The following is an 11,044-nucleotide window of genomic DNA, read 5'->3' as shown; positions in this document are numbered from 1 at the left end:
CGGCTGTCTTACACAGGGTGACATTTCGATGTCTACGGAAAAGCAAACGAGGTACAGATAACACTGAAAGATATGTGCCGATTTTCACGCAAACCAATCTGCGTCTACATACGTACTCTGCTAACCACTGTGCATGCATGGCAGAGGATTGTATGTATGTTGTATGTTAACCGGGGACCTAGAAACGACGGAGACGCTCCGTCCCCGCCGCAGCCACAATGGTCCACAACCCCACGACGACTGCTGCAGTCCACTTCACCACGACGACTACTGCAGTCCACTTCACCCCTCCGCCGCGCCCCATACCGAACCCACGGTTATTGTGCGGTTCGCCCCCCCCCCCCCCCCCCCCCCAAGGGAACGTTTCAAACCAGACGAGTGTAGCCCTTATGTTTGCGTGGTAGATTAATGACGGTGTACGCGTGCGTGGAGAACTTGTTTGCGCAGCAATCGCCGACATACTGTAGCTGAGGCGGAGTAAGGGGAACCAGCCCTCATTCGCCAAGGCAGATGGAAAACCGCCTAAAAACCATCCACAGACTGGCCGGCTCACCGGACTTCGACACAAGTCCGTCGGGCGGATTCGTGCCGGGTCCAGGCGCTCCTTCCCACTCCGGAAAGCCGTGCGTTAGAATGCTCGGCTAACCGGGCGGGCTATGGCAGAGGGTACTTAGCATGTTTCCACATATTCCAGTCGCATATGGAGCGCGGGAGTGACAACTGCGTAAGTGCGTGCTGTTATCAGTCTGTGCCATCACAGCCACTACAGGATCTATACTAAAGGTAGAGTCCTCCTTTAATAGTGGTCCTTGAAATTTTGTAAGCAGACTTTCGCGGGATAATTGCTTCTGTCTTCAAGAGTCTGGCAATTTAAGTTTTTCGACAGCATCGCGACGATCTCCGGTGAGTCAAACATACTTCTAACCATTCGTGCCGCTCCTCTTCGGATACGCTCGATATCCCCTGTTAGTCCTCCTTGTACAGAAGGCAAAACTGATTTGTAAGCAGCTTCCTTTGTAGACTGACTCCATTTTCCCAGTATACTGCCAGTGAATAGAAGATAGAAGTCTACCACTTGCCATTACCTACGACCGAGCCTATGTGGTTATATGCAACAAATTGTTACGTCAGGTATTCGCGTGTGTTGACTGATTCTAGTTTGTGACTCATTGATACTATAGTCACAGGATACTATGTTTTTTCGTTTTGTGAACTGCATAATTCTACGTTTATGAAAATTTTAAGAAAGTTGTGAATATTTACATCACTCTGGAATCTTATCCCGACCTGATGAAATATTTCAGCAGTTCTTTTTTTTTTCAGACAATACTCCGATATAACTAACTGCATCACCTGCGAAAAGTCAGAGGTTGCTATTAATATTATCTGTCAGGCCAATAATATTCAACAAGAACAACAAGGCCCCCAACACACTTCCCTCAGGCACACCTGACGTTACTTCAGTCGATAATTTTACACCGAAGGCAATACGCTGCGTGTTCCCTAGCAAGAATTCCTCAGTTCATACACGATTTTTGTTTGCTGTCCCAAATAATCGTACTTTTGTTAATATTTACAGACATGTTTTCTGTAGCTTACATACGACAAGTCGGAATAACATACAACTCAGTAAAATGCATTTATACATATTATAAATTAAAGTCTGCTGTCGCGGATTCATCTACACGTTCCAGTTAATCTCAGGAACTACTGTAGTTTTGATACGGTTTTCGCTGATAGACTGATTCAGAAGGAAGATTTGTGTTTATTACTCCATACTGCAAACAGGTAAATACTTAGTGTTATCAGTGCGGAGCCAGGATGAGTCGCTAGTTCATAAATAAAATGATCACATAAAGATTTAATGGAGGTGCGTAGTCTAAACGACGCGCGTTGGTCGCAGAATGCAGGAAGAGTTTCAGTGGTGAAACAACAAAAGAGGGTTATAACGACGGGAACACTGCCCTTCGTGTGACCTTGGTCGACATAGGTACGTGGCCTATGTTGTCGAGAGAATAGAGCATATTTTTCATCGTACGTATTCGCCTTATGCTGTCAACCTTGAACCACGATGTCTCCCTTGCGGATGTCTATTCCGGCCACAAGCGGTTCTCGATGATCGTTTCTCTAAACTAAAGACTGAGTTTCCAAACCTTTGTTGAAACAAGAATGCAAGACAAATTTACGGGGGTTTCTTATACAGTCTTAAGAAGGTGTTCTCCGCTTACCATTCTCCATCTGGTGACTTCAGTTTTATTAAAAGCAGCAGGTAAAGAAACAATCGTGGATTCGACCGCTACCGCAAGTACTTTTTTTCATATCATTGTTACATCTGTGTAAGGTCCGGCGTATATAGGTCGTGTTTGTGCTCCATACTTACTTTCTTTTTCTTCTTCTTTACACCAAAAACGTCTGCTTATTTGTCCTCGTTTGATATCGTTTACAAAAAACAAAACCTTCAGTCTTGTGAAATATAAGGGAAAGAATGAAGCAAGTCTGTTCGAAATGCGAAACTTACTTTTGAATAAAAACGACAGAGTTAACGATATTTCGGTCGTTCTGTTGTGCTGAGGTCTGGGTTAATCGTAACATCGAACTTGAGTGCCGCGTCAACCAGATGCAGTAAAGTCTGAGAAATCTCAGTTTTAACTGAGACTCGGTTCGAATGTTTCAAAATTTTCACTTTCTCGTTAAACTACAGCTCGTTGGAATGACATGGAGCGCCTAAGGAAAACCAGAAACCGTGCAACTTAGCACTGAGGTTGTTACACGTTAGAGAAAGGTTACAACTACTTTCCTACTTTTTCGCCATTCTTCCTTAAGGCGTTCGTCAGAACTGAATTATAATCTTCCTTCATCTGTAATTCTTTGCCGGCCCCTGTAGCCGAGCGGTTCTTTCTGAGTTACCTGTTGTGCCACATTCAAGTAAATCAACGACAATCACTGCCTTACAGTCGCAAAACAGCTATGATCTTTCTTGCCGACAGCGTTTGTAAACACTTCATCGGTTTCGTGGGACAATGTGTGTGTGTGTGTGTGTGTGTGTGTGTGTGTGTGTGTGTCCACTCCGTCGACGGCCTTTTTGTTTCACAGCTGACATTCTTCACTCAAGGCTCGCCCCCAGTTATGATACGATCGATAGCTTTGTTACCATTTTTCTCGTAACCTTCAAGGAATGTCAGTGCTGCAGCCAGTCTCTGCTTTTTTGTGGCTTTCCGTTAGGATTTTAAGACCCCACCTGGCACAAATAATTGTGGCAACCAAGCTTCTCCAGCACAATTTCATGCTCCAAACTTCGTGAAATTTGAGGTAAACGTTGCGAAAGTTCCGTAATCCTGAAACGACGATTTTCATCACCAGTTTGGTTCAAATGGCTCTGAGCACTATGGGACTTAACTTCTGAGGTCATCAGTCCCCTAGAACTTACAACTACTTAAACCTAACTAACCCAAGGACATCACACACATCCATGCCAGAGGCAGGATTCGAACCTGCAACCGTAGCGATCACCAGTTTGTCAGCCAGAATGCTGTGCCTAGCCTACCCTTGCGGTCCTCATCGTGAGCATTGGTACAACCATTTTTAAAATCAGTGCACCATTGCCTCACTCGCCTTTCACCCATTGTTCCCTTTTCGTAACGTCACAAAGGTCGCGCGGTCAATTTCAATTGGTTTTCAGCTTTTTGCCAACACAGTACGCACCTCAGAAGTTGCGGGATTTTCTACAGCAGTGCACATTTTAACACGTCACAGACAGCAAAGTAGCAGAGACACAGGTCGCACACTACCACCGCTGGATGGGTACTGAGTGTAGAAATTTATGGCACCAAGATGGCGGCTGCTGCCTCACCCACCGCCGCGATAAACCAAAACATCTGTTACTTTCTGGATAGCCCTCGTAATTCAAGTATAAAGTGTACGAGGCTGTTGCAGATTTTTCTACGCATTTTATCTCGAGGACGGCGATTTAAACCCCTTCCCGGTATCCAGATTTAGGTTTCGCGTGGTTTCCCTAAGCCATTTAGTGGGAATGTCGGGATGATTCCTTTGAAAAGGTACGGACAGTTTAGTTCCCAAATCAGACCCTGTGCCTCGTCTGTAATGACCTCGTCGATCATCGATTATACGCTAAACCCTAATCCTCCTACCGTCTGTGTGTTCCAGTTACGGATAGAAAACAAGAGTACACTTTGTGAAGCAGCGTGTTATCTCGTGACGTGCGGCCGGCGGCACACACAATAGCTGGTCTTTAGCGCAGCCTCCCTCGCCATGAGCGCATCCCTGTAGCGGTGACGCAGGAGGTGACGCCAACGCAAGTGCAGTTGGCTGGCGTTCCGCGACGTGGGCGCCCCGTGAATCAGGCCGTGGGTCAAGGCTGCCGTTTCTAACGAGAATTCCTCCACTTCCGTGCAAACTCCAACACTGCGTCCGAACCCCGCTAACTGTTCACAGTGGCCTGCGAATACTGCAGGTACCGCCAGTTTTGCTTCATTATCACAGCGAGCGTTTCGAGCAACCTCTGTATGCGCGAGCTACAGTGCTTGACACTGCTGCTGTGGAAAGTTTTCTCTGCACAGTACCACTTTGGAAATGCAGACACTGACAGATGTCGTGATACAGAATCACTGTTACTTTGTATCATCCCCTCCCTGTCAGTCACGTTGCGAAGAACAATAACCTGTTATTACGCACAGTTCTTTATTATTGTTTCACACTTAAAAGGATAAAATTTTGTTGACGCTGTGACACCTCCACTTACACCTGTGTGAACTAAAAGCAAAAAACAAAGAGCTTCACTGCAGTGTGTGCTTCTTATACATTTTTTTATGTTGTTTATGGAACGTAGAGACTATTTCGCCAAGAAACAGCAATCCACGCAATTGCTATGATGTTTTATTTTGCCACGATTTTCAACTTTAAGCTTGTTTTCAGTGCTGAGCTTCACATCTATGGCCAAAATCTTGCAATAAGTCGCTGGCCGCGTTTACATGTGCCTTCTTCTGATCGGTTGTGTGGATGAGCACGGTGAGTTCTTATGTAGTGTAATGCAGTATTGTTACCAGTGACTTCGAAGTGAGAAATGATAAGAAAATGAAACCCAGTGGCCGGCTGGAGTGGCCAAGCGGTTAAAGGCGCTGCAGTCTGGAACCGCACGACCGCTACGGTCGCAGGTTCGAATCCTGCCTCGGGCATGGATGTGTGTGATGTCCTTAGGTTAGTTAGGTTTAAGTAGTTCTAAGTTCTAGAGGACTTATGACCACAGCAGTTGAGTCCCATAGTGCTCAGAGCCATTTGAACCATTGTTTGAAACCCAGTGTCGGTAAATAATCTACGTCTGGCCACCGGGCTGAACTTTACCTTCCAACTGATCGTCGTTAGTGTCATATCTGTTCTCTCTCTGTGACACTGCAGAGACGTTCGGAATTTAAGCCAGGACTATGGTGCGGACTACAACGATCAGGGACTTCCTTCTTCTTGTATGCATAGTAATAATTCTTTTTCATAATCAGAATGAAAACTGGCCACGTCTAGGTTGATCGCCATTGCCGTATGTGCTTCACGAGATAGGAGATCAGCAATCCTGTAACTGTTAATCTAGAGAAATATATATTTCTCTACATCAGTCACTGTGGTAATTTCTTTAACTTGCTGTTTCAAGAGATGTATCGACCTGAAGATCGGCTTTACTTTATTCTGATTAACGTACTCGTAAAACGGATTTTCCATCAACGAAAGAAGTGAAACATTCTGGCAGATTAAAACTGTGTGCCGGACCGAGACTCGAACTCGGGACCTTTGCATTTCGCGGACAAGTGTTCTACCAACTGAGCTACCCAAGCACGACTCACGCCCCGTCTTCACACCTTTACTTCTGCCAGCACCTCGTCTCCTACCTTCCAAACTCGGTCCGGTCCGGTACACAGTTTTAATCTGCCAGGAAGTTTCATATCAGCGCACACTCCACTGCAGAGTGAAAATCTCATTCTCATAACGAAAGATGTATTTTCTTTCCGCGTGAGTTTTTACGGTAATTAACAGTAAGCTTAACAATACAGCGCCCACAGTTCACATGCCAAAATTACATGTTAGAGAATGTAAACAACAGCAATATTTTGCAGAACGCGATAGTCTTGCGAGCTAAAGAAGAACAAGGTTCAGGATGACCATGATTGCTCGACGAACCCTCCACCGATTCGTTTCATGCGGTATACACACGTTGTACAAGAGCTTTTATTTTTAACAAAATCGGTGAATTGTCGGTCCTACATCTTGTAGTGACTGGTGACAAGGGATTACATCAACTCGCACTATGAATTCTTTGATACTGTTATCAAAATCAAACGCTGTACGATCGTTATCTGGTTGCCGAATGTGGTGTACTATAATGATTGAATAACACAATATGATTGAGAAAATTATTTAAATTTGTGACAGGCGTTACTAGCGGGATAGTTTTTTTGAATCTGCAGTCGAAGGACGCAACAAATAATTGTACTTTAAAGCAAGTGGTATGCTTACAGACTGGGCTCGCTCTACATATTTCGCTGCTGTCCAGAAGCTCTCTAAAACAATTTGATGGTGCGAAGATTTTACTTTTGCAGAGAAATTGCGATTTTTGCCATTTTGTTACGTGAACTTGTGGCATTCAGAGGTCTGCGAGAACGATTATGTTGGGTACTGCAACACCTACAGCGCCTCTCGGTGTTGAAAAAAACAAAAATAGCTCCCATGTCCTTAAAATATCAATTCACAAAATGACCCAAGTCCCTCCACAAGTACTAATTACGAAAAATAAATAAAAAACAAATAGAGGGAAATATCTAGTATAGAAAGCAAAAGAAAAGAAAAGAAAAATTTATTTATAAATTTTAGAAACATGGGAAGGGGGAAAAGCAGTAGAAAATATTAAAATATTAATTATTCCAATACGTAAGAAAATCAATATCATAGCCATAGAACGTAGGTCTGGGTCACCAAAGATAGTGTTTATTAAAGTATAAATAGCCATACGTGTAATTACGATACTCCAGTCTCTAGTCTGTTCTAGTTCGGAAGTTATTTAGGACGTACAGCTTTAGAGAACAACAATTGGGACTTTATTAAACGGGGATCAAGAATAGATCGTGACGAGATTGTTTTTGAGGATTGCCAATTCAAGACTTTAATTTGGACATTTATCAGATTAGATAAACGGGAAGGTGAACAGTAATCTCTTTGGCTTTAATGTCAATTCGTGTGAATATTTAAACGCTTTACTGAATTGAGAATTTTAACCGGATTCGGACTTCGAATTGTGATAGTGGGAAACTTTAACTTCACGCGACTAGTGATCATAGTTAATGACAGTTTGCGGATATTAGAAAAAACTCATTTACCGAAAGTGACAGGATATTATCTAACATCTCTGACGCTAGCGGGAATCCTACTAAGACGTCTAATTAAAGAACTTCTTTGAATGAGATCGTATGAGTGAACCTATTTATTAATAATTCTTGTCAATAAACTGATGTCGTTAATTTGAAACAATACAAGTCTTGAACATTAATTTAACTTATATTAATAAACGTTAAGGTTACGTGATCTATGCCAAGAACAAACTAGCGATTCGTAACTAAAACAATTGAACGAAAGGTTAAAGTATCGTCGTCTGTAAACATTGGTAGTAAAGCTACTAAAGATTTTTCTCTCAGAGTTGGGAAGACTATACGTGTAGTGACCCACGTTTAACATTGGGTTTTAAAAGTAATCAAACTGATACTTAGCCAGGACAATATTAAATAAAAGTAAAACCATTCAATGACAGTCAATGTGTAAAAAATAAAATCAAACTTTCACCTATTAGACGAAAAACCGAAAACAGAAAAAGGGCTGCTACAGTACGCAACAGGGTGCATCATTGCTACCCGTAGAAATTTATTTTGTTTAACCGGGATGCTCTCGAAATTGATACTGGCCACTAACGACCAAATTTCAAAGCCGCAAACGAGCACAGACACAAAAAGATTTTGAATATTTTCAGTTGAGTCCTCAAACTGTGCGAATGTCCTCTGTGGTCGGCAGTTATTTCGTTTATTGTACAACGTACGGCTGAAAGCCTGCACGGTGGCGCCACAGGTGTGAATTGGCAGGGGCTGGCTGCTCCGACGCGGCCGGAGCGCGGCCTGGGAACAACGTTACATACAGGTGGCCGGCAGCCACTTGCCGGATGCCCGCTAATTTCGGCTTCTCGCAACACGTTGCGCCAACGTCTGCCGGCAGCCGGGCTTCCTGAAGCAAGATCGCTGGATTTGCTCGGAACCACAGTCCTGTACTTTACGAACCTGTCATCGAATTGCAGAGTGCTTTCGCTTGTTCACCACGGCTCCTGTTATACGACGCACCAACGAGTGAATAGTCAACTACATCTCAAGTAATACAATGTTGCCATATAAACAATGCATTATGATCATCGTGTCTACTCGGCGATTCACACGCCGGCTGTAGTAGCAACTTGCAGTCTAGCAAACTCGTCATTACATCTCGTAACACACGCTAAGATTCCTGAAATACGACATAGCTTTTATCTGGCAAACGTAGTGGGTGCTTAGGGGTTAAGCTTGTAATGGTACCTGAATTACGTAACCATTGCGGCACCTCATCTCAACCTTTCGATACCAGCAATATTCTACTGTGTTTCTGTAGAATAGTTAACATATTTCTGTGACAACATTCAGATTTGATTTCATTAATGTAGAGGTACTTTGATACATTGATATGTTTATATTGCAATGATATTATTCTTATGTGTATTCTTTCTTTTGACACTATGATCTTCGACGTACTTGTAACTCTGATTTCTGGGCGCGTAAGAGGTTATTAGAGAGTCAAGTCTTGGTCGTCATGTTGAAAAGACGCAAATTGTAGTGAGTTTATAAAATGTGAATTTTAACAGTGAGGAAGATATTTTCAAGTACGTTTCATATTGTGAAGTGATGTTCTGTGAGTTACGTGATATTGCAACAAAAGCAATAAACAAGAAGTTTAACTTAAATTCGGAGTGCTGATTACTTTTTTACATCACCGTTGTGCTAAATTGCAAAAGTTTAATCTTCAAGAATGGTTTATGAAACACATCCATAAAACTTTTGAATATCGCTAAATGACACCTAGACCTCTTTGCATCCGAGCTTGGAATCACCACCACCTAGATTTTCGACGATTGAGCCATGAGTTCACAACGAGTCCAGCGTGGGAAACACGAAAAGGTGAGTGCCTAGTTTATCCATTATTTCATGAAATGACTTTATTAACTGTGCTCTAATGACAACTGCCACATAATATAACGTTGTTGTTGCCCGAAAATGCAATATTTAGAAGCGTGAGCAACACTACAATCATAATTAATTTTTGACCTTTGTTGTGGTAGGGTTGTTAGAAGCTACACATTGCATTTCGCAACCAGGTCATTAGCGGTCTCTACAAATGTATCAGGAAGCCGGCTCTGAAGCGATCTTTCTCAAAATATTAGAGAAATTAAAACCCTTTCAAAGTTCAAAGGATAACTAATGGCCTATCTTCTGTCACAGTAGCTGTGTCTTCTTGCAGTTCACTCTCGTATACCCCACTCCAACCCCCCCCCCCCCCAACCTCCCCCTCCTACCGATTTCTCTTTTGAAATTCTCTTCTTTGCTAGCAGCCATTGTCGCTTTCATTTCAGTCCTCACATCTTTCATTATCTCTTCTACTTCTTCTAATATCGAATAAGACTTCAAAAATGCTTAATTAATCAATAGCGTTCTTAATGCCTCCATTACCTTCTTATTACTATTAGTGCTGTTCTAATAATTATTGCAAATTTTACTTTTGTCAACAATGCAAATTATTATTATTATTATTGACTATTATTTTATTAATAACGCAGTTTATTATTATTGTGGTTCTTATGTAATATATTTTTTGTGTGTTGTTACTGGTCAGATGTCAGAGACGGCCTTAAGGCACGCCGGCCGTTGTGGTCGAGCGGTTCTAGGCGCTTCAGTCTGGAACCGCACGACCGCTACGGTCGCAGGTTCGAATCCTGCCTCGGGCATGGATGTGTGTGATGTCCTTAGGTTAGTTAGGTTCAAGTAGTTCTAAGTTCTAGGAGACTGATGATCTCAGATGTTAAGTCCCATAGTGCTCAGAGCCATTTGAACCTTAAGGCCCTAATCTGTCAGACTAAATAAGCATTAAATAAGAATAATATAATAATCCTGTACCAAGATGGCATCACTACATCGTTGGGATTACGTTATGATACATTGTAAGCTATTTTGTTTAGATTACCAACAGCAGTACGAGCTGCCTGGAAACCAGCATGGTTCCAGAAACATCAAGCAAATGAAAGTCGGCTGGCGCTGTTCACACGATATATCGTCAGAGCCATAAGTAGAGAAAGCAGTGTTGATGCGGTGTGTCCACACTTTCGTTCAACTTTGATTCAATACCATATCGGCATCTAAAGAAAGTACGTCCGTATTGGCTATCTACAGTAGTCAGATTTGCGATTGATCGATTGACGGTATGCTCGATAGAAACAAAAAAGGACCGAAAATAGTTAACGCTTAACGTCCCGTCGATGACGAGGTCATTAGAGACGCACTCGCGCAGGAAATCTGTAGTGTCTTTTTTAAAAGAAGCCCTCCTGACATTTGCCTTAAGCAATTCACGGAAATCAGGGAAAACGTAAATCAGGATGGCCGGACATGAAAGTTGAACCGTGTCCTCCTGAAGGCGTGTTTAGTATGCTAACCACAGTGATACCTCTCTCGATCGAGAGAAAGCCATCTACAAACGTTGTGATAATATCTGGTGTGTCACATGGCAATGTAGGAGGACCATCGCTGTTCATGTCTTGCATTAAAGACTTCGCGGGTAATCTTAGTTACAACCTCGGACTTGTCGCCGATAATGCAATTATCTATAAGGAGATGCTGTCTGGTAACAGATCTCGATAAAATATCATCCTGGTGCAAAGACTGGCATCTAGCTCTAAACGTAAATAAATGCAAAGCTTTGGACTCAC

The sequence above is a fragment of the Schistocerca piceifrons genome, chromosome 4 (genome assembly GCF_021461385.2).
Source record: "Schistocerca piceifrons isolate TAMUIC-IGC-003096 chromosome 4, iqSchPice1.1, whole genome shotgun sequence".
In the NCBI taxonomy this organism is placed as follows: Eukaryota; Metazoa; Arthropoda; class Insecta; order Orthoptera; family Acrididae; genus Schistocerca; species Schistocerca piceifrons.
Note: the sequence above shows the minus strand (reverse complement) of the source record.